The sequence below is a fragment of the Triticum aestivum genome, chromosome 1D (genome assembly GCF_018294505.1).
Source record: "Triticum aestivum cultivar Chinese Spring chromosome 1D, IWGSC CS RefSeq v2.1, whole genome shotgun sequence".
Lineage (NCBI taxonomy): Eukaryota > Viridiplantae > Streptophyta > Magnoliopsida > Poales > Poaceae > Triticum > Triticum aestivum.
In genome coordinates this window covers 71,577,451-71,603,077 of record NC_057796.1, presented here as the reverse complement: position 1 = coordinate 71,603,077, position 25,627 = coordinate 71,577,451, and the positions used below count along the sequence as shown (strand labels likewise).

Genomic DNA, 25,627 nt, shown 5'->3' with positions numbered 1-25,627 from the left:
AATCCATGTCCTACCGAGACAGAATTTAGAACTTGCTATCCTCTTGCCTAATAGGCAAAGATTGACCTCTGTAGAAAGACTGATTCATTCGGATCGATATGAGGACCCAACTCCGTTGCATTGCCAGAATCCATGTTCCATATTTGAAGCGGGTTGACCTCTGTGCTTCTCTCATGGTACAATCCTCTTCCCGCTGAGCCCCCTTTCTCCTCGGTCCACAGAGAAAAAAATGTAGGACTGCATTCTAAATATCTATAAAAAAGATATGTTTCTTTCTCTTGTTTGAGAGAGCTTTTGTGTTGAAAATATTCTTACTATTATTGTATTATCTTATTTATAGTGAAACAAATGATATACTTAAGGCATCCTTAAGTTTTTTATTTTTATATTCCGATGAAAACTTTAGTTCTTATAAATGATTAAATCCTTTTCCTCTCAATAGCATATTGAGGAAGAATATACATTCTGGCGATTTGTATCCAAAGACTAATTTAAATTGCATCCAAAATAAAAATAGGATTATGAGTACAGAGTCGCGAAGCATAATTTTGCATTGGATTAAGTATTCCAATTTTGAAAATATGAGTAAAGGATCTATGGATGAAGATACAAAAAAGTTGATTTCCAATCGTAACTAAATCTTCTTAAAATAAGGAATAAGGAAGCCAAATAGCTAAAAAACGATAGTTTTGGTTTACTAGAACCATCCGGTTTAAGAGTATAGAGCAGTTTGGTAGCTCATAAGGCTCATAACCTTGGGGTTGCGGGTTCGATTCCCACTACCGGCTCCATACTCCTTCTTTATGATATATGCATGATATAATATATACATCATGCATTTGTATCTGGATTTTTTGATTTCCTAAAAGAGTTTTGGTCTAACAGTTTTTTCTCGGAAGAAGCAAAAAAATAAAAGAAAGAATAAAATATGAAAGAAAAGCGTCCGTTGTCTAATGGATAGGACAGAGGTCTTCTAAACCTTTGGTATAGGTTCAAATCCTATTGGACGCAATCTTATTTCTATCTATTCTTTAAATAACTATACTAAACTAAAAACAAAGAAAACTTTTGCTTTCTTTTCCTCTGGCTACTAAGATGTTTCAGTTCGCCAGGTTGTCTCTTGCCTGCTCATGGATTCAGCAGGCAGTTTAAAAGGTTGACCTATTTGGGAATCTCCGGATCTATGCTTATTTTCAACTCCCCGAAGCATTTCGTCGCTTGCTACGCCCTTCCTCGTCTCTGGGTGCCTAGGTATCCACCGCAAGCCTTTCCTCTTTTGAACCTCGCCATTAACGTTAAGGCTATTGAATAAACCAAAGATAGCTAGACTTACAGAAGAAATTGCATTAGTAATAAATTCATATGAATTTACAAAAGAATTAGAACTTTCCTGGGTAAAGTTTATTGAGGGAGTTAATAGAGGTTGGGATACATCTATCTCTTCTGAGCAACCTCTTTTGGATTCTTAAGACCACCCTTGCAGTAGGATACCATCTGCTTTGGGTTCTTTATTATCTCCTTCGAGGGATTTTTAGGATCGTTCAGGCTTCAGAGTTTGCCTCGATTTGGTACCGCTCGCGCAGCCCGCACCGAAACAGTGCTTTACCCCTAGATGTCCAGTCAACTGCTGCGCCTCAACACATTTCGGGGAGAACCAGCTAGCTCTGGGTTCGAGTGGCATTTCACCCCTAACCACAACTCATCCGTTGATTCTTCAACATCAGTCCGTTCGGACCTCTGCTTAGTTTCATCCAAGCTTCATCCTGGTCATGGATAGATCACCCAGGTTCGGGTCCATAAGCAGTGACAATCGCCCTATTAAGACTCGCTTTCGCTACGGCTCCGGTGGGTTCCGTTCCCTTAACCAAGCCACTGCCTATGAGTCGCCCGCAACACACATTCATCGGTCTTGAGGTTACACACCAAATAGGTCGACGACTCGTCACCCAAGCGATCATATTCAACACCTCGCACGACGACCGAAGCAGTCACTCCGGCTTACAAACCTCAGCAACGCACACTCATCTGCCTCGAGACAACCTGACAATGTACCAGATGATCAGAGTAAACACCCTTCAAGACAAAGGCAATCTGTTTGAAATATGAGCAATTTACCGAATGATTTTATTAACAGAAATACTAGATAAAGCATGACTAGTATAGCAGTGATAAAATAAGCCATGCGATTTGACAAAGAGAAGATAAACATCATCTTCATATATGAACCGTAACTAAACATATTTAGAGCAGACAGTATAGCAAGTTACAAATATGAAATAGAGTCTAACATATCTAGGGCAAACACTAGAACAAGGAACTGTAGCAGAGCCTCTAATAGAAAGAGGAAGAACACGTACGGGACAGCAGCAGCAGAAGCACGGGACTTGGGGTCGGTGTCCTCGCCAGCCATGTCGTCGAGGAGGTTGTCGACGTCGGGGAAGAAGTCATCGTCGGGGAAGTAGTCGTCGGAGTCCGGGGCGTCCGTGACGAAGAAGTCAGTAATCGCGCGTAGCGCTTCCCAAAAATCTTATCATCCTTCTCCCGTACAGGACTCAAAAGGTGCGGTTTCGGAGGCCTACTGTCCCGACCTGCGGTGCACGCCGCAAGCCGGGATGGGGAAGATCGTAGCAGTAGCTCAGTGGTCGGGAACTCTGAGGCGAGAGGGTTGTGTTGTTCTGGTGCGCCTCTCTGGGAGGAGCGACCTCCCTTTTATAGGCACAAGAGAAGAAGGTGAGAGGGCAGAGACGGGAGGTGAACGAAGAGAGGGAGGCGAAGCGAACAGGCAGCAGGCGAAGAGATGCGTCGTTCGTATACAGTCTCCACTTCAGCAAAAACATTTCAGCTCCCGTTCGTATACCCGTCGTGCGTGGCAAAAAATTTAGACATCGGCTCATTCCCGCAACCCGCGGCATGGCGTGGCGGGGCGTGACGAGGCGTGGCGTGGCGAGGCGGGCGGCGGAGGAGGAGCGCGCGTGGATGTCCCTCTTGTTCTCATGCTCATACATGTGGGGAAAGAACCTCCCTTATAAAGAGGTCCAACTCCCTCTAAACTAGCAGGACTAAACTTTAGTAGTGCCCCTTGCCTTGCACGAATGGGCTAAGTGGGCCTCTAGTATTTATTAGGAATTTCTTAAATTGTTATTGGGCAAGCCCATAAATAGATAAAATTCCAGCAATCCCCCACCAGATCCTAGAGGCACATAGAATTTGCCTTTAGTTCCAAAATACTGTTTTATATATCGGTACCGCAGTGGAGACGGTTAAGTTGAACTTCCACCTAGACTCAATGCTACACTAGTAAGCAACTTGAACAGTGGACTAGGCCTTGAACTGCAAGTTTTCTGCGAATCTAGTTTCACACAAAGCCTTGACCGATACTTGGCTACCGTGGGGTCTTCCGCGCGGGTGGAGCTTATGCGTCATACTCCGAGACCTTTCATGAGTTTACTAGAGAGAACTCTACTCTCATAGATTGCGACGTTTAACAATCAGACTCATATAGGTGTGTTCTTCAAAAGATGTTTTGCAGGACAACATCTTTGCTTAAAAGAGCCACTTAGAACACATTAAGATATACATCAACCTGCCTTGCAGATTAGAAGAGTATTGCATCTTCATGGAGTGGTATTGTTATTAGTAAGGATACTCTCCTCTCCGTTGACCAACAGCTTGTCTTCCACATCTAATTCACGGGATCTCCGATCACAAAGAATAGGTTACTACTGTGAACAACTCATATTGTGGGTCTCATACCCATCTCCCTCGATGCATTATCTATCACATTACGTGATAGACCCTTAGTAAAAGGATCTGCCAGATTCTTAGACGTTTGGATATAATCCAATGCAATAACTCCGGAGTTTCTCATTTTCCTGACAGATTTTAACCTTCTCTGAACGTGTCTTGATGACTTCATGTTATCCTTTGAGCTGCTCACTTTCGTGATCACAGTTGGATTATCGCAGTTCATAAGGATGCCCGGTACAGGTTTCTCAACAACCGGCAAGTCATTCAAGAGCCGACGAAGCCAATCTGCTTCGACCGTAGCTGTATCTAGGGCTGTGAGTTCTGCTTCCATTGTTGACCTCGTTAAGATGGTCTGCTTGCAAGACTTCCAAGAAACAGCGCCACCTCCATGAGTGAATGCATATCCGCTCGTGGCCTTTATCTCGTCAGCATCTGAGATCCAGTTTGAGTCACTATACCCTTCAAGCACCTTTGGGTGCCCAGTGTAGTGAATTCCATAATTCGCAGTGCCTTTCAAGTACCGCAAAACTCTCTCTAGAGCTTTCCAATGCACATCTGCTGGTTTTGAGACAAACCGACTCAGTTTGCTAACAGCAAAAGAGATGTCAGGTCCTGTAGCACTGGCTAAGTACATAAGCGAGCCAATAATATGAGAATACTTTAATTAATCTCTAGGAATTCTTTGATCTTTTGAAGCAGCACGCTAACATCATATGGTGTTGGAGAGGGCTTGCAGTCACTATAGCCAAAGCGACTCAAGATCTTTTCCACATAGTGAGATTGAAGCAATGTAACCCACCATCATCGTCTCTCAACAACTTGATATTCAGAATGACATTAGCCACTCCTAAATCCTTCATCTCAAAACAGCGAGATAGGAAATCCTTGACCTCAATAACATTCAGATTTGTTCCGAAAATCAGTATGTCATCAACATACAAGCAAATGATAACTCCCTCGCCCCCACCATGGCGATAGCACACACATTTGTCAGCTTCGTTCACAACAAAGCCTGCAGCTATTAAAGTTCTTTCGAACTTCTCATGCCACTGTTTGGGTGCTTGCTTGAGTCCATATAAAGACTTCAGCAACTTGCACACTTTCCCTTCCTGACCATCTAGTACAAACCCATCTGGTTGTTTCATATAAATTTCCTCATCCAACTCTCCATTTAGGAAAGCAGTCTTAACATCCATTTGATGAACGAGAAGACCATGTGAGGCAGCTAGTGCAGGTAGAACTCGAATAGTGGTCAGTCGAGCCACATGTGAGTAAGTATCAAAGAAGTCTTCACCTTCCTTTTGGGCATAACCCTTAGCCACGAGTCGAGCCTTGTACTTTTCAATAGTACCATCAGGCCTAAGCTTCTTCTTGAATAAACATTTGCATCCTATAGGTTTGCACCCATAAGGACGATCAGTTATCTCCCAAGTTTCATTCTCCAAGATGGAATCCATCTCTCTACGAACTGCTTCCTTCTAGTAGTCAGCATCTTCAGATCCATATGCCTCTGAAATAGAATTGGGAGTGTCATCTATGAGATACACAAGAAAATCATCACCAAAGGACTTTGCAGTCCTCTGTCTCTTGCTCCTAGTATGAACTTCATTGTTCTCCTCCACAGGATTTTCAAAGTGTTCCATCAAAATAGCAGGTTCAGTAATTGTAACTGGTTCCTGATTTGATGAACTAGGCATCTCCTGATTAGATGAGGTAGCCATATCCTTCATGGGAAAGATATCTTCAAAGAAAGTTGCATTATTCGACTCCATGATCGTACCGACATGCATGTCAGGTACCTCAGATTTTACAACCAAGAATCTATAACCAGTGCTATGAAAAGCATATCCCAGGAAAACACAATCCACGGTCTTTGGTCCAAGCTTGCGCTTCTATGGAATTGGCACATTGACTTTCGCCAAACAACCCCAGGTTCGTAGATAAGAGAGCTTTAACCTTTTCTTCTCCCATTCCTCGAATGGAGTTATCTCTTTGTTCTTTGTGGGAACTCGGTTTAGGACATGACATGCTGTCAATATCGCCTCCCCCACCATGCCTTGGAGAGACACGATGTGTCTAACGTGGCGTTAACCAAATCTGTTAGAGTACGGTTCTTTCTTTCGGCCACCCCATTTGACTGAGGTGAATAGGGAGGCGTCCTCTCATGGATTATACCATGTTCCGCACAAAAGGAATCAAATTCATTTGAGAAAAATTCTCCACCACGATCGGACCTAAGCCTCTTGATCTTTCGATCAAGTTGGTTTTCCGCTTCAGCTATATAGATCTTGAAATAGTTCAAAGCCTCATCCTTAGATTTCAGAAGATACACATGGCAGTATCTAGTGGAGTCATCAATTAACGTCATAAAATATTTCTTTCCACCTTTTGTCAAAACACCATTCATTTCTCATAGATCTGAATGTATGAGCTCTAGTGGTGCAAGATTTCTCGTTTCCGCAGTCACATGAGACTTACGAGGTTGCTTAGCTTGCATACACATGTCACTTGGATCCCTTGACAGTGGTGAAACTAGGGATTAAGTTCAACTTCGCTAGTCTCGACATGCAACCAAAGTTAACATGACAAAGACGTGAATGCCACACATTAGATTCACTATTGTTGCAAATATGATTAACAACTTTATTGCAAACGTGTGATAAGGATAAACGAAACAGTCCTCCTGACTCATAGCCTTTACCAACAAAGGTTCCATACCTAGATATTACAAATTTATTCGACCCAAAGACAAGCTTGTAGCCATGTCTACACAAAAGAGATCCGCTAACAAGATTTTTATTGACGGAGGGGACATAATGCACGTTCTTCAGCTGCATGATCTTCCCCGAAGTAGTCTTTAGATCGACCGTGCCAACACCATGAACATAAGCACTTGAACCGTTGCCCATCAGCACGGTTGAAGTCCCTGCGGTCTGATAAGACGAAAACATGGAAATAACACCACATATATGCACATTAGCACCCGTGTCAATCAACCAATCAGGAGAATGACATACTGAAAGAATAGTGGGAAATATACCATACCCAGCATCCTTCATGTCAGTGTCTCCAATGACAACATTAGCGGTCTTGCCGCCTTTCCCAGGATGTCGTTTGTCATAGTGATTAGGGCAACTAGGAGCCCAATGATCAGGATCCCCACACACATGACAAGCACCTTTCTTCTTGTCATTTTTGTTCTTGAAGTTCGTGTGCTGCACAGCCTTGTTCTTCCCATCAAACTTTGCTTTACCATCAAACTTGCCCTTGTTCTTGAACTTGTGGGGCTGGAAGTTCTTCTTCTATACCAGATTGGCACTAGATCCTCCCTCAATACCTCGAGCACGTGTGTCCTTTGCTCTCGCCATTTCTTCCACATCAAGAGTACCAATGAGATCCAGAATGGAAAACTCCTGTCTCTTATGCTTCAGTAAGGTAGCAAAGTTCCTCCACGAAGGAGGAAGCTTAGTGATGATACCTCCGGCAACAAACTTGTCCGGTAGCATACAATTGAAGTGCTCAAGTTCTCTAGCAAATGACTGTATCTCATGAGCTTGCTCAACTACGGAGCGCTCTTTAGTCATCCTGTAATCATAGAATTGCTCCATGATGTACAGCTCAGTGCCGGCATCCGAGACCCCAAACTTGGCCTCGAGTGCATCCCACATATCTTTTCCATTGTCAATTGACACATAAGCATCAACTATGTTCTCACCAAGAACACTCAAGAGAGCAGCCTTAAACAGAGTATCCATTTTCTGAAAAGCTTGTTCCTGTTGGGCATCATACTCCCCTTCAGGTTTGCCAAGCGTGGCGTCATAGCAACTCATGGTTTGAAACCATAAGACTGCTCTCACGCGCCACCTCTTATATTGGATACCCTCAAACATAGGAGGTCTCATGGAAGCAGCAAAACCACTTGGGGTAAATTTCCTATAATATGGTTTTTGGATTGTTGGAAATGTGAGCAATTTACCGAATGATTTTATTAACAGAAATACTAGATAAAGCACGACTAGTATAGCAGTGATAAAACAAGCCATGCGATTTGACAAAGAGAAGGTAAACAACATCTTCATATATGAACCGTAACTAAACATATCTAGAGCAGACAGTATAGCGAGTTGCAAATATGAAATAGAGTCTAACATATCTACGGCAAATACTAGAACAAGGAACTGTAGCAGGGCCTCTAATAGAAAGAGGAAGAACACGTACGGGACAACAGCAGCAGAAGCGCTGGACTTGGGGTCGGTGTTCTCGCCAGCCATGTCATCGAGGAGGTTGTCGACGTCGGGGAAGAAGTCATTGTCGGGGAAGTAGTCGTCGGAGTCCGGGTCGTCCGTGAAGAAGTCAGTAATCGCGCGAAGCGCTCCCCAAAAACCTTATCACCCTTCTCCCGTACATGACTCAAAAGGTGCGGTTTCGGAGGTCTGCTGTCCCGACCTGCGGTGCACGCCGCAAGCCGGGATGGGGAAGATCGTAGCAGTAGCCGGGATGGGGAATTTAGACATCGGCTCGGCTCATTCCCGCAACCCGCGGCGCGTCGTGACGAGGTGTGGCGTGGCGAGGCGGGCGGGGGAGGAGGAGCGCGCGTGGATGTCCCTCTTGTTCTCATGCAAATACATGTGGGGAAAGAACCTCCCTTATAAAGCGGTCCAACTCCCTCTAAACTAGCAATGTGGGACTAAACTTTAGTAGTGCCCCTTGCCTTGCACGAATGGGCTAAGTGGGCCTCTAAGATTTATTAGGAATTTCTGAAATTGGTATTGGGCTGGCCCATAAATAGATAAAATTCCAGCAATCCCCCACCAGATCCTAGAGGCACATAGAATTTGCCTTTAGTTCCAAAATACTATTTTATATACCGGTACTGCAGTGGAGACTGTTAAGTTGAACTTCCACCTAGAACTCTATGCTACACTAGTAAGCAACTTGAACAGTGGACTAGGCCTTGAACTGAAAGTTTTCTGCGAATCTAGGTTCACACAAAGCCTTGACCGATACTTGGCTACCGTGGATCTTCCCCGCCTGTGGAGCTTATGCGTCATACTCCGAGACCTTTCATGAGTTTACTAGAGAGAACCCTACTCTCATAGATTGCGACATTTAACAATCAGACTCATAGATGTGTGTTCTTCAAAAGATGTTCTGCAGGACAACATCTATGCTTAAAAGAGCCACTTAGAACACATTAAGATATACATCAACCTGCCATGCAGATTAGGAGAGTATTGCATCTTCATGGAGTGGTATTGTTAATAGTAAGGATACTCTCCTCTCAGTTGACCAACAACTTGTCTTCCACATTTAATTCACGGGATCTCCGATCACAAAGAATAGGTTACCACCGTGAACAACTCATATTATGGGTCTCATACCCATCTCCCTCGATGCATTATCTATCACATTACATGATAGACCCTTAGTAAAAGGATCTGCCAGATTCTTAGACGTTTGGATATAATCCAATGCAATAACTCCAGAGTTTCTCATTTTCCTGACAGATTTTAACCTTCTCTGAACGTGTCTTGATGACTTCATGTTATCCTTTGAGCTGCTCACTTTCGTGATCATAGTTGGATTGTCGCAGTTCATAAGGATGCCCGATACAAGTTTCTCAACAACCGGCAAGTCATTCAAGAGCCGACGAAGCCAATCTGCTTCGACCGTAGCTGTATCTAGTGCTGTGAGTTCTGCTTCCATTGTTGACCTCGTTAAAATGGTCTGCTTGCAAGACTTCCAAGAAACAGCGCCACCTCCATGAGTGAATACATATCCGCTCGTGGCCTTTATCTCGTTAGCATCTGAGATCCAGTTTGAGTCACTATACCCTTCAAGCACCTTTGGGTGCCTAGTGTTGTGAATTCCATAATTCGCAGTGCCTTTCAAGTAACGCAAAACTCTCTCTAGAGCTTTCCAATGCACATCTGCTGGTTTTGAGACAAACCGACTCAGTTTGCTAACAGCAAAAGAGATGTCAGGTCCTGTAGCACTGGCTAAGTACATAAGCGAGCCAATAATATGAGAATACTTCAATTGATCTCTAGCAATTCTTTGATTCTTTCGAAGCAGCACGCTAGCATCATATGGTGTTGGAGAGGGCTTGCAGTCACTATAGCCAAAGCTACTCAAGATCTTTTCCACATAGTGAAATTGAAGCAATGTAATCCGACCATCATCGTCTCTCAACAACTTGATGTTCAGAATGACATTATCCACTCCTAAATCCTTCATTTCAAAACAGCGAGATAGGAAATCCTTGACCTCCTTAATAACATTCAGATTTGTTCCGAAAATCAGTATGTCATCAACATACAAGCAAAGGATAAATCCCTCGCCCCCACCATGGCGATAGCACACACATTTGTCAGCTTCGTTCACAACAAATCCTGCAGCTGTTAATGTTCTTTCAAACTTCTCATGCCACCGTTTGGGTGCTTGCTTGAGTCCATACAAAGACTTCAGCAACTTGCACACTTTCCCTTCCTGACCATCTAGTACAAACCCAACTGGGTGTTCCATATAAATTTCCTCGTCCAACTCTCCATTTAGGAAAGCAGTCTTAACATCCATTTGATGAACGAGAAGACCATGTGAGGCAGCTAGTGAAAGTAGAACTCGAACAGTGGTCAGTCGAGCCACAGGTGAGTAAGTATCAAAGAAGTCTTCACCTTCCTTTTGGGTATAACCATTAGCCACGAGCCGAGCCTTGTACTTTTCAGTAGTATCATCAGGCCTAAGCTTCTTCTTGAATACCCATTTGCATCTTATAGGTTTGCACACATAAGGACGATCAGTTATCTCCCAAGTTTCATTCGCCAAGATGGGATCCATCTCTCTACGAACTACTTCCTTCTAGTAGTCAGCATCTTCAGATGCATATGCCTCTGAAATAGAACTGGGAGTATCATCTATGAGATACACAAGAAAATCATTACCAAAGGACTTTGCAGTCCTCTGTCTCTTGCTCCTAGTAGGAACTTCATTGTTCTCCTCCACAGGATTTTCAAAGTGTTCCATCGAAATAGCAGGTTCAGTAATTTTATCTGGTTCCTGATTCCATGAACTAGGCATCTCTTGATTAGATGAGGTAGCCATATCCTTCATGGGAAAGATATCTTGAAATAAAGTCGCATCATTCGACTCCATGATCGTACCGACATGCATGCCAGGTACCTCAGATTTTACAACCAAGAATCTATAACCTATGCTATGAAAAGCATATCCTTGGAAAACACAATCCACGGTCTTTGGTCCAAGCTTGCGCTTCTTTGGAATTGGCACATTGACTTTCGCCAAACAACCCCAGTTTCATAGATAAGAGAGCTTTAACCTTTCTTTCTCCCATTCCTCAAATGGAGTTATCTCTTTGTTCTTTGTGGGAACTCGGTTTAGGACATGAAATGCTATCAATATCGCCTCCCCCACCATGCCTTGGAGAGACCCGCTGTGTCTAACATGGTGTTAACCAAATCTGTTAGAGTACGGTTCTTTCTTTCGGCCACCCCATTTGACTGACGTGAATAGGGAGGCGTCCTCTCATGGATTATACCATGTTCCGCACAAAAGGAATCAAATTCATTTGAGAAAAATTCACTACCACGATCGGACCTAAGCCTCTTGATCTTTCGATCAAGTTGGTTTTCTGCTTCAGTTTATAGATCTTGAAATAGTTCAAAGCCTCATCCTTAGATTTCAGAAGATACACATGGCAGTATCTAGTGGAGTCATCAATTAGCGTCATAAAATATTTCTTTCCACCTTTTGTCAAAACACCATTCATTTCACATAGATCTGAATATATGAGCTCTAGTGGTGCAAGATTTCTCGTTTCCGCAGTCACATGAGACTTACGAGGTTGCTTAGCTTGCACACACACTTGACACTTGGATCCCTTGACAATGGTGAAACTAGGGATTAAGTTCAACTTCGCTAGTCGCGACATGCAACCAAAGTTAACATGACAAAGACGTGAATGCCACACATTTGATTCACTCTTGTAGCAAATATGATTAACAACTTTATTGCAAACGTCTGATAAGGATAAATGAAACAGTCCTCCTGACTCGTAGCCTTTACCAACAAAGGTGCCATACTTAGATATGACAAATTTATTCGACTCAAATACAAGCTTGTAGCCATCTCTACACAGAAGAGATCCGCTAACAAGATTTTTATTGACGGAGGAGACATAATGCACGTTCTTCAGCCGCACGATCTTCCCCGAAGTAAACTTCAGATCAACCGTGCCAACACCGTGAACAGAATCACTTGAACCGTTGCTCATCGGCACGGTTGAAGTCCCTGTGGTGTGATAAGACGAAAACATGGAAATATCACCGCATATATGCACATTAGCACCCGTGTCAATCAACCAATCAGGAGAATGACATACTGAAAGAATAGTGGGAAATATACCGTACCCAACATCCTTCATGTCAGTGTCCCCAATGACAACATTAGCGGTCTTGCCGCCTTTCCCAGGATGACGCTTGTCATAGCGATTAGGGCAACTAGGAGCCCAATGCACTACAAAAAAAGACACATCCGTGACATTTTGGGCCGAACGAAAATCTTTTCTGTCATACTTATGACAGTTCTATGACGATAATTGTGACAAAACCTGTTATCATCATAGATGTGGTGGGATCCTACTTCTATGACAAAAAATCATGACAGAAAATGGGATTTTTATCCTGGGCGGGCCGGAGACGCAGTTGCATGACATTCTTTGGGCCGTCCATGACGGAAAAAACCGTGGTAGAAGCGAGGGCGACGAAAATATCGGGGTGTTCCCGGTTACGGTGGGTGGTCGGGGCCGAGCGATGCGCATTTCTCTCGTACACGCACGCGTGTGGGTGCGAGGCGTTGGGCTCTAACTGAACCCGAGCGAGGCGTTGGGCTCTAAGTGAACTCGAGCGATTGCACTGCAGGCTACGCGTTACTGAACCTGAGCGGTCGATCGATGGCTGTTAAGTGAACCCGATTGAGCGATTCCTTCGCTACTGCTGCTAACTGAAGCTGATCGATGCTGCCTATGGATGAACAGTGAGCGTTGCTGGGGGGTTTGGATGAAAAGTTCCTGGTGGGGGTGGATGAACAGGACCCCGTGGTGTTGCCTCTGGATGAACAGGACCCCGACCGATCGAGCCGGTTGGGGCTGGATGAACAGGACCCCGTGGAGGGCAGGATGAACAGGACCACCCCGTGGAGGGCAGGATGAACAGTAGACGGTGGAGGGCTGGATGAACAGTAGCCCGTGGAGGGGTGGTTGAACAGGAGCCCGTGGAGAGGGCTGGTTGAACAGTAGCCGGTGGAGTAGCGCGCGGTGGAGGCTGCATGAACAGGAGCCCATGGATGAACAGTCGCAGGTGGAGGCTGGAGGAGGTCGACGGTGGATGAATAGTAGCCCGTGGAGGCTGGAGGGGGTCGACGGTGGAGATGAACAGTATCCCATGGAGTCCCGTTTTCTGGTACGCCACACCCCTCCCAATGAACAGGACCCCCGTTTCGACTGTAGCGCTCCAACACAAGTCCGTTTCCTCTGTTTTGCGGTACGCCACACCCCTCCCGATCAACAGGACCCCCGTTTCGACCATAGGAGGTCAGTTTCCTCCGTTTTGCGGTACCCGAGACCCCTCCCGATGAACAGGATCCCGTTTCGAACGTGGCCGGTCGAACACAAGGCCGTTTTCTCCGTTCTGCGGTACGCCAGGCCTCGTTTCCGTCGGCTGTTCCGTCCAAGCCCTCCCGATGAAAACGACGACGCATTCCGTTTCGACCCAGCCGGTTGGCTCCCCATGAACACAAAGACGATGTTGTTTCTCTGTTCCGACCCAGCCATGTACACGAGCCCTGGCCGTACGTACGCGCGAGTAGGCATTCGAGACCCCGCCCGTATGTACGACGTGGCCGTATTTACTTTCTTGCACCCTGGCCGCTGTATGTACGTGTACATGCTACGTGCGCGCCTCTACTACGACACGTGCGCGCCTCTACATCGACCAATATGTACGTACACATGCGCGACCAGAATGACAACGCTACGTACGCTTCGACCAGGTGGGTCCTCACTGTCAGGCACTTCCTTGCCTGCGAAGATGTAGCTGGTGGGTCCCAGCAGTCAGGGGGGCGAATCGTTTTTTTTGCCCGGACGCACTTCCTTGCGTCTGAAGATGTAGCTGGTGGGTCCCAGCAGTCAGGGGGAAACGTTTTTTTCATGAAATACGGTGGCCTGTCCGGTGGGTCCCCGCTGTCAGGTGGAGGAATAATTATTTTGCGCGTAATAAGGAGGCACTTCCTTGGTGCGGCCGTGGACCCAGCTGTCAGCCTCTCCACGTACAGTCCACGTCCGATGGAAGCCGTTCCTTGACCATGTTGACCACGCCGCGCCGAGAGCACCAGGGCAATGGACGACGGCGAGGCCTAGGAAGGGGACGACGCGGAGCCGGGGAAGACGTGGCAGTGGATGCCCACGTGTAGAGGAGTATGAGGGTTCACTGGTTCGCTGCGGTGTGAGGCTGTCGTCGCCGCAGAATAACAGGGGGTGTGGGTGAGTAGAGGGATGGCCTGGCCAGCGGTGGGAGTAGTAGGGGGCGGTGAGGCCTCCGCCGCATCGCAGCCGGCCATGGGAGGCAGGAGCACGAGGCATGACCGGTGCTGGTTTGGGCGGCTGGAGCAAGAAGACCAGAGGTTGAAGAAGCACTATGGCCGTTGGATGGACATCGTACGGTCACTGGAGCTAGAATCGTGCATATTGACTAAGTTGATAAAGCCCTCCGTCCCTGTCAACTTAGTAGGCCCACAAGTCAGCCTGCCACTATACTGGGTCCCAGCTAGGAGGGGGAGTATTCATTTGTTTGTGCGTAATAAGGACGCACTTCCTTGCATGCGAAGATATAGCTGGTGGGTCCGAGCTGTCAGTGGCGGTAACTTTTTTTCACGAAATACAGAGGCCCTTTCGGTGGGTCCCAGATGTCAGGTGGAGGAATCATTATTTTGCACGTAATAACGAGACATTTCCTTGCGTGCGGCCGTGGACCCAGCTATCAGCCTCTCCATGTACAGTCCACTTTAGATGCATGTCGGTCGTTGACCACGTTGACCAGGCCGCGCCGAGAGCACCAGGGCGGTGGATGACGGCGAGGCCTAGGAAGGGAACGACACGGAGGCAGGGAAGACTCGGTAGTTGTTTCCCACGCGGAGGGGAGTACGACTGTACGAGGGTTTACTGGTTCGTCTTCCGTCGCCGGAGAATAACAGCAGGTGTGGGTGAGTAGAGGGATGGCTAGGCCAGCGATGGGAGTACGGTGGGGCGGTGAGGCCTGCGCGACAGCACATCCGGCCGTGGGGAGGAGGGAGCAGGCAGTCCCGCCGGCGCTTGTTTGAGCGGCTGGAGCAGGAAGAGCAGAGATTGAAGAAGCACGACGGCCGTTGGATGGACATCCAACAATCACTGGTTGTGCGTCAACCTTTTTTTAGGAAAGCCTCAAATCTGTGGAAAACAGCATACAGCCCATCTGCCATTATTTCTAATAATTTACAGCTCATTTGCTAATTCTTAAGGTTTTTTGGAGCCCATATTGTTTTTGTTAGCATTACAGCCCATATTGTGGCCACGGTTAAAAAATTATACGAAATGTTGCATATTTCGGTGCGGTCCGAACTATTTTTAATCCCGAAATTTCGAGTCACATTCAAACTGATTTTAAAAATAAATGTGTATCAATATAAAATCCAACAAATTTTCCACGCATAAAAATTAATGCAATTTAAAATCTTGAAATGAAAAAAAGAAATTCGAAAGTAATTGCCGGTTTGATGTGTTTTAAAAATGTACAGCCAATTTCTCATTACTGATAGGCCATTTTCTCGTCCAGCCCAATGAAGGTCTCCTCGTCTTGAAAGATTTGCAGCCCAACAGGCCTGACAAAGCGACTTACTTGGCAAATCACAAAAAAACTGGGCTAGCCATTTTCAGAAAAAAAAACTACTAGGCTGGTCTGTGGTAAACATAAAAGAGAAGGCTTTCTAGACAGGCCAGAGTGCCCCGCACAGCCCAGTTGACACCCTGCTTCCATCTAAAAAACAAATTAGATAAATGCCACAACAAATATGGCGATTCATAAAAATGCCACTGCAATTTCCAAACTTTGAAAAATGCCACTACAATTTTTGCAAACTTTGGAAAACGCCACTGCAATTTGCAAACTTTGAAAAACGCCACTCCAGACTTCGAAAAATGCCACTGGAAATGGCATTTTTCAAAGTTCGGAAATTGCAGTGGCATTTCTCAGAAACACCAGATTTGGAGTGGCATTTATCAAATTAACCCAAAACAAAAATAACTGGGCGAGCTGCTGGGTCCCTGGTGTCAGCCGCTCGTTGTGCAACTCTCTCGTTTATTGACTACGTTGACAATGGCATGGGACCCAGATGTCAGAAATCCATTAGGAGGAGCCATTTTTATTGGATTGAAATAAGGAGGCACTTGCTTGCGTACTGCCATGACCTTGGCGGGTCCCTGCTGTCATCCTCTCCACGTACAATCATCTCCTGATTGTGTACGCGTCAACTTGGTAGGCCCACAAGTCAGCCTCTAAACCCGTGGAGGACAAATACAACCCATTGAAAAAAATAACAGCCCATTCCATATGTTCAAACGGAAAGTTCAACATTCAGAGCAAAGTAACAGGACTGATCCACATACAGAGTACTGAACTTCCACGTTGACAACCATCATAGCAAAGTTAACTAGCTACTCCCACTAATACTCTAGTAGGGTACAAGTACTAACTTACTCTTAGCTAACTAGACGATGCCGGCCGCCATCTGCGGTACACGCTAAACGCCGGCACCGGCGTCCTCCGCCTCGCCTCGGACTTGCAGAGGTGCGATAGGGCGCGTTGCTCGCGCGCGTTGGCCCTTTCCATGCCGGCGTGGTCCACTGAAGCTTCGGCTTCTAAGCAGGAAACCCACTTGGCGAGCTGGTAGTAAAAATCGGCGTCGCGAATGCGCGCGTGCCCGACAGCCTCCAGGGCTATTTGCTGGGCGCCGGCCTTCACGTAGTCAGCCCAGGTGCGGGCGCTCTGCTCGTGACTCAGAGCGTCGGTGCGCTGCTGCTCCATGTCCCGTTGGCGGCGCAAATCGGCGATACGCTGCTCCTCCGCCAAGCGGTCGCGCTCCAACAACTCCTGCTCCTCCGCCAGGCGGTTGCGCTCCAACAAGTCCTCGATCTCCGCATTGCCATCTAAAGACCGATAGAATGCCTCCTCCCTCCATCTGCCTTCCGGTGAAAAACCGAACACTAGTTCCGGCGGTGACCGCCTCCGGCCTCGCCTATCACGGACGGGCGGGGGCATGGCGGGCGTGGCGAGAGCGAGGATAAGTGGCGAGCGACGTCGGGCCGGTGGGGGCTTATGAGGATAGGGCGAGTTGGGTCACGGTGCCACCATAGAAGGCCGGGAAACAGTACTTATAGGCGGAAGGTAGCGCGACGGTCATCGGAATTCAATGCATAATTAAGCAGGCATGGCTTATCGCGCCAGCTTGCCGTGGAAAACTAGAGAAACTGAAATTCTGAATGTGCCGTCACGTCCCGTCCATGCCGGGTCGCACGCCGGCATGACGGTCAAACGAGTGCACTCGAATCATCTCCCTCCTTGTCAACAATGATTCCACGGATTTAAAAGGCCTGCAACAATTAAATCACATCTTTTTTCGCATCAGTTAGCTGCCTTAATTACGCCCGGCTGCATGCATGCACTCAAAATCGCTCGCAGCCAGTACGCGGAGCAGCATGCAATGAGTCGTAGCCGAGGGCATTAGTTGATGAACTTTAGCTGGGAGATAAGGCATTTGCGAACGTTTTCGCTAGCATTTTCTTCAGATTCGCATGGCATTTTCTTCAGAGCAGCTTGTCAGTTTCTTCAGAGGTAGGCATTTTTATTCAAAAAACCGCCACTTCGGATCTTGCGTCGCAACTAAAACAGCCAGGAGCGCATTAGTAGGCTAGCTAGTGATCGATCAGTAACTTGTAAACACTGAACGAACAGATATGAGGAACTGTTAATGCATCTCAATGATTCACAGATCATATACAAATATGTAGCTCCAAAAGCAAAGATTAGCCACAACTAAAACCAACTAGTACGATTCCCATACATAAGATCAACATGTTAATGCATCTCAATGATTCACAGATCATATACAAATATGTAGCTCCAAAAGCAAAGATCTAGAAAAAACATATGTTCTTCCTACTAACATGGATGCTTCTCTTGGCCAACATTCAGTACAGACTGAACAAATTTGTTTGTGAAGTCTACAATTCCTCTTGCAAACGCAACTGGTTTCACCAACAGCTGGAACCATGAGAATGAACCACACATGATGGAGGAACATCCATTGCAATATGATTTGGTCTTCTCTTGATCACACGGCAAAACTATTTTCGGAATACAAACTTTAACTTAGGCAAAATGATGCCCATTGTATAATCAGACCAAAGCAATGAAGCACCTAGTGTTGGCCAATAAATAGTACAGTACTACTTTTCTGCAGTCCATGAAGTGACTATCCAATCTTTCTGTGTCTATTTTCAAATGGCACTGCATGCAGTGACTATACTATTCTCTTGTGCAGTTCAACCAAAATTGTGGTCACTTTGTGTGTTTGCCAAATAGCAACGGGCAGACATCTCTATCTGCACAAATATCAAGAAGCTAGTAAACATATACCCCACCTTGTATTTTTGGTTTAAACATGTCTCTTCCGCTTAGCATCTGTCATGTTTTGCACTGGACAATTTGATACAGTCATGTTTTGCCCTGGACAATTTCATACCGAATTGATTTGCTTGTTCAGAGCAGAAATATAGCGCCTATTCTTCATCATACCAAGGATATCCATGTTCGCAGTGATGGAAGAGGTGAAATCGATACAACCGAAATTGAGCATCCAATCATTGAATCCTGTCCTGCACCTCCAATGTAGGTCCACCCTGCCAATAAATTCACATGCAGACCACTAGTATTACTATCTAATGACAGTACAAAAAGAGTAGCAAGATAGTAGCAAACCATGTACCTTCTTAATGAACAGCTCGTAGTGCCACCAATTGGATATAAAGGTTTGGAAGAAAGCATGCTCCTAATGTTGAACCAGTTGGACTTTTTGTGCAGTTCCACTAAAATCGAGCATCCCTGTTTGCATAGGTATTGAAAGTGTGATTACTATAAAAGTGGCACTAGTTGAAGCATAGACTCACAAATATAAGCATTCCAATTTCTTAATGGGAAAAGGTAGCAGGATTGTTTCTAACCACCTGTTTGAAGGAATAAATAAGGCAACAGAGGTTGATGTCAGAAAGGCATATATAGTTCTTTTTGAAAGAATGATCGATTCCTGACCTTTCCTCTTCTTTTAAGCATATTTTGTGCAGTTCAACTAAAATAAAATGCCATCACCGCCTTGACAATTCAGTGACACTGTACAAAAGGAAATGACTTAACATTACATCATGATGTCAGGTATGTAGTCGACAGGCATTAGAGACAAACTTACAGACCTCCTCCGTAACATAATGAACATTAATTTTAAGAAAGGTGTGACTAGCTTTACCGGGATAATTCGAGTGAACTCTACACCCTCAGTTCCTTCATATAAGACGTTTTCGCGGTTCAGTTTAAAGTACCCAAACGTCTACTAGTATTTAGAAAAACAGGTAGTAGTTTTCTTGAGCACATATCTGGGAAAGCTTGCCACACTTTATTTATGTCGATACGCTAATGCAACACCATTCAAAATTTCAAATACGACAAATATACACTAATCTAGTGGCTAGTGCAACAGTAGAGTAGTTATTTTATTACAGGGTATAGTACAATGGTTTTACTGAACAGATTTCAATAAACTCTGGCACTAGAAGATTTCTATAAGAATTAAAAATACAAAATGTAAAGGTAACACGTTTCAGCATTGATATACTAGCTGTGCATGAGCACTAAACCAAATACAAAAGTCTGAAGGTAACTAGCATTATTAACTAATGACAGTATAAAAAATTTGCAAACCATGTACCTCCAAGGTAAATATCATTTCGAACTCGGGGCGACCTTAAAAATTGCTATCCCAATCTTGATAATCGATCAAACATAAAAACTTGATCGAACGAATCAAGAGAACAGCCGGAGGAGGAGGTGCCCACTCTTGACCTTTCCTCTTGTCTTCATAATTTTTTGTGCAGTTTAACCAAAATAAAATGACATCAGCGCCTTGGCATTTTGGTGACACTGTCAAAAAATTAACTTATCTCATGAAAGTGAGGTATGTAATCTATAAGCATTAACAGTGCAAAAATATGAAGGTAGTAACAAGTTTCATTGTTGGTATACTGGCTGTGCAACAACATTAGAATGCCTTAGCTGAAAAATCTTTAATACATCCACAATCAACAGCTAACCCTGAAATAATCCAGTGACATTAAATGGCATTGCTTAAATTTATCGGTGGCATTAGACTGAGTGCGGCATTAGTTAAATGTGGCATCACTTTAGCAGTAGCATTGCTTGACTTGATTGCTGGCGTTATACTAACAGCAAAAAAGTGACACTAAGAGCATGGGAGGCCCATTCGGACAGTGGGCACACCAGTACGATGTACCTCCACGGACGCATAGAGTGGTGAGGGAGGTATGGTTGCCCAGAGCAACAAATATCCAGGTAGCATATGTGGATTACGTCCCATTTTTGTTATGTTTAGCCACCTTTTTCCTATGTGAGGACAACAAACCGATTGACTTGGTCATTCTCTATTGCGTTGTCATGCCTTTCTACCCTTCTTCAACCAAGAGACACGAGACTCGTTCCTTAGCTACTGATTTTCCCCTTTTCAACCTAGATGCGGGTTCGATGCCTACTCTCTTGGACAGTACAGTCTCCCTTCCTTTCCTTATTCAACCTAGACATGGATTAGTCTGCATGGAGTAGGGTTTCCTTTAATAGTGTAAATTAAGGTTTTCGTCTGCGTGACCAGCAGAGCAGAGGATAGCAAATTGGGAAGATGGTGGAGTGGAAAAAGATCCACATGCATCGACATGGCAGATGGGGCAATAGAACAAGGGTATGGTTCGAAAAGAGGTAGCATACCTGAGGGTCAGCGGGAAGTGGCTTCGCTCGTGGTCGTCGTCCTCCGCACACACTACGACAACGAGCTTGGGGACGGAGGCCATCCCGCGCGGGCACTAGGTCTGAGAGGACAGCCTTGTCGTCAGTGCGTGACCTCGCTCGCCGACGACGAGTGCGTCAACGTTGCACGTCCTTTTCTTCCCCGGCGGATCTGTGACCACCGGTGAGGAGAGAGAGAGAGGCCGTCTTTTTTAGATTTGGAGAGAGGGTGATAGTGTGAGAAGCGAGTGGGCAGCCCTTAGCAAGAAAGCTCTGAAGCTCCAGCCTATATATCTTTTTTATACTACTAGTACTAGAGGTGGAGTAGTGGTAGAGTAGTTTATATTTTCTCTGCAAACAGTACCAGTTAGTCGTGCTTCAAAACTGAACGACACGCCATTAAAAAATAAAGTCGAGAAATAATGTGGCACCTCGGGCCAACGTGGCCAGATCGCATTTTGCACGAGAAATTACACACCATGTTTCGTTGACATGTGGTCCTGTTCCAACATGTCAGTGAGACGACGGCGAGTCCTTTTGTACAATTTCTGAAAGGACTTGTAGGCCGGGGCGCCTCTTCGTGTACCGTGGCAAACTGGCAACCGTCCACTGACTCTTCGCCTTTCCCTCTCGATTTGGAACTGCTGTCGCACGCTCTTCCTCCCTCCTCCATTTGCCTTCACCCTTCCTTCTGCCATTGTTCGATCGTCTTCTCCATGGAGGGAACAAGCCGGAAACGACCCCGTTATTCTTGCCCCGATCTGAAAGATGACGTGGTGGGGGAACTCATTGATCGGTGTGACGTCATCACCTCGGCTAGCATGGCAGATTCGTTCAAGCCCATTCCCGACTCAACTAATAACATCCTTACAAGGAACCCAAGGGTCTAGGAGCAGTTTGATCTCCCTTATCTTCTTCGCTATAAGCCTGTTCGCATGGGCGCGGACGACGGAGGCCGTGCCTTGTGCAAGTTGATGCCGCTTGATAATGATACGTGTGATGTCAAGATGCCATCGCTTAAGGGTAAGTCCTGGGCTGGCGCAAATGGAGATTGGTTTGTTTATATTGGGTACAATTGCGAGTGGGAACTTGTGAATGTGTACACTCGTCAGCGGATTCCACTTCCAAAAATCTCAGAGTGCCCTGAGGTTGAGCACACAGATGATCTACGTACGTTTAAATACGATCATGGTGACTGTCTTCTACTAAAGATAGCAATTTGTCGAGTTCCCAACTGCTCTTGGAATTACAAGAACTATCAAGTTGTTGCTAACTTCGACAAGCTTGTTGCCGTCCTTCGTGGTTCGACTGGATGGATATTGCTCAAAAATAAGTTTCTATACACGGATGTGTACTGTGATGCAATTGAATACGAGGATCTTGTGTTTGCTGCCACAACTCGTGGCACTGTTTTTGCATGGGATCCTCGTAGTTTCGGTACGTTTGTCTTCCACCGTAATTATAATTGTTTCATCCACATGCATGCGGGTTATCAAGTTTCCCTTTACTAATTAACCTTCTTCTTGTGTTTCCAAGGTCCTGTGAACATTCCACCACCTATACTTGAAAATTTTTATAAGTAGGGGGGAGATGACGATGGTGATGATCACGAGCATGAGGAGGAGCAGAACTTATATACTCAGTGGCGCCTGGCAACTAATTCCGATGGATCACCTCTTCTTGTCTGTATACAGTGCACTCAGACTGTTACTACTGAGGAAGCAGGTGTTGTCTCCCATGGTCGCCCTCTCCTGACCTATTCCAACACCCGTTGCATGGTATTCAGGACGGATACTAGTGTGCTAGCGCCAACACCTTCTCCCTGGTTCAGTATTGATAGTCTTGGAGCAAACTCGCTCTTCCTTGGAGCAAACTCGCTCTTCCTTGGACCAAACTATCCAATGATGGTGAAAGGCGATCCAGCTGCTGTTGACACAACGTTACTACCATTTATGAGAAGCAGCTGTATCTATACCTCAGACATTTTTGTGGTTCCCTACCCTGGTCCTGATATATGCCGCTTCAGCCTGGATGATCAGTCCTGCGTTGCTCTCAATATTGACAATAGCTGGCCCTTCCCAGAGCACCTATGGTTCAAAGCAAGCGTTTCCAACGCCGAGGATTGGTTGAGTTGAAGTTCATTTCATTGCTTGTTATTTGTTGTGTGATGAAAACTTTAGTATTTTCTAGAATGTTTTGTTGGAAATAATCTATAATCCAACATGTATCCTCGTTGTCGTTGTGTGTTGATGACTTGTTGTATTTAATGAATGGTACATTTCAGTTGCAAATGCATGTCATAGACTCAATTTATGAATGGTTTTCGAGTCACTTCTTGGAGTGTGAGTACCGTAGTAATATAGCCAGCATCCGGTTAGTATATGAAGTTGCCACATCACATAGAGCCAACCTAATATTGGAGTATGCTAGCCCTCCACCGGCGCGCCGCTTCAAATGGCGGAGGAAGTGAGAGGTCGCGTCACCTTGTGTCCAGATCTGAGATGCCACGTGTACCAGATGAATGACTCCAAGTTCGACCACCGTGATGCTAGGTGCGAGCCAAGGAACACTATTGGAGAGACACCCCTCATAATTTTCCTACATTGATCGTTTGATTCATAGGATAGAATGCTATAGGATTTTTTTCCTATGTAATCATGTTTTAATTAGCAATCTAGCATCCACTCCAACTTTTGTTTCACTTCCTTTGTTCCTACGAAGAGAGTACTTGCTCTAAATGATGTGCCGCTGCAAGAGCCGCCTATATTAATTAACCATGCTCTAAAAAGGTGGACCAGCTTTGGCTATAGTAGTACTATACTAGGTTAGTAGGTGACCTTGCGCTTGGCTCTTCTCCTCTTCCGGAAGTCGAACAATAATGATGGTACTACAGTAGTACTTTTGGCAATCTGACACCAAATGAACTGCTGCACGTCCACCGCTTGTAAGCAAAAGTTTCTCCTCGTGCTGCGAGCCACCGCGCATGCGTTGGCGAAGGAGAAGGCGTAGTAAGCATGCTTCTCGTCGTTTTGCGAGTTGACGGGACACATCAAAGTTATTTATTAGTACTCTCTTCAAAAAGGGCCGACCATGTCCATGGCTACCATCCTGTGCTCTGTCATTGAGTACATGCACTATTCACGTGCCATCGAGGAGAAAAAATATTGCGTAGTACTAGGTGCCATCGAAGTGCACGACTCACTTACGCACTGCATATCTCCATTTTCTTGCATGACACGCTACCTTGATGCTAGATGTCCCGCGTGTCATGGAGGCATATAGTACTCCCTCCATTCCAAAATATAGTGCGCCCACACTTCCCGAGGTTCAACTTTGACCATAAATTTAACCAACGAGACCGACTGCAGCGGGAGAAAAAAATTATATAATTGAAAACTTCTTTTGAATACAAATTCACTGGTATAACTTTTGCTCCCGCCGCAGTCGGTCTCGTTGGTTAAATTTATGGTCAAATTTGAAGCACGGGAATAGAGGAAGCATTATATTTTGGAACGGTGGGAGTATGATTTTGTAAAATGGAGGCATATAGATGTCCCGCATGTCGGCAACAGGATGAACAAAGCTCATGTCTTAAACGAAAGAGTGGAAGAACATAGATTCCCGACGACCGAGAAGGAGCTACAAACCTCGGGGTGGAGCGTCTGCAATCATAATATTTTATATTATTCAGCGATATAAAATCAACCAAATCTCTCCACGTTCCTATACCATTCTATAGTATGAGAATAACTTTGAACGTAAGCCATTGATTCACTCTATCCAATGGTCATAGTTGGAAAATCCAAACAAAACCAAGCATTGGATCAACTCTTTTTTCGAGATCAACTCTTTTAGCACTTAGATTGTTGCCGCCTACCCACCTAGCCCACCTATATATCCGCTCACGTGTGATGACCACACGAGCTATCCACTCAGATTGTATGTTAAAAAATAAAGGTCGATAACTAATGTGGCACCTCGGGCCAACGCGGCCAGATCGCATTTTGCACGAGAAATTACACCCCATGTTTCGTTGACATGTGGTCCATTCCAACATGTCAGTGAGAAGACGGCGAGTCCTTTTGTACAATTTCCGAAAGGACGTGTAGGCCGGGGCGCCTCTTCATGTACCGTGGCAAACTGGCAACCGTCCACCGACTTTTCGCCTTTCCCTCTCGATTTGGAACTGCTTTTGCACACTCTTCCTCCCTCCTCCATTTACCTTCAGCCTTCCTTCTGCCATTGTTTGATCGTCTTCTCCTTGGTGGGAACAAGCCGGAAACGACCCCGTTATTCTTGCCCCGATCTGAAAGATGACGTGGTGGGGGAACTCATTGATCGGTGCGACGTCATCACCTCGGCTAGCATGGCAGGTTCGTTCAAGAACATTCTCGACTCAACTAATAACATCATTACAAGGAACCCAAGGGTCCAGGAGCGGTTTGATCTCCGCTATCTTCTTCGCCGTGACCCTGCTGACTGGTGCAGGGACGAGGGAAGCCTCGCCTTGTGCAAGTTGATGCCGCTTGATAATGATACGTATGATGTTAAGATGCCATCGCTTGAGGGCAAGGCTTGGGCAGGCGCAAATGGAGATTCGGTTGTTTATATTGGGTACAATTGCAAGTGGGAACTTGTGAATGTGTACACTCGTCAGCGGATTCCACTTCCAAAAATCTCAGAGTGCCCTGAGGTTGAGCACACAGATAATC

The 25,627-nt window shown here is 45.5% G+C and overlaps 1 non-coding gene across 1 annotated transcript; it reads left to right on the top strand.

Moving 5' to 3' along the window:
- Positions 1 to 939: 939 nt before the first annotated feature.
- Positions 940 to 1,011, top strand: TRNAR-UCU (transfer RNA arginine (anticodon UCU)). Its single transcript has one exon. It is a non-coding gene; the product is annotated as a tRNA-Arg (tRNA).
- The last annotated feature ends 24,616 nt before the right edge of the window (positions 1,012 to 25,627 follow it).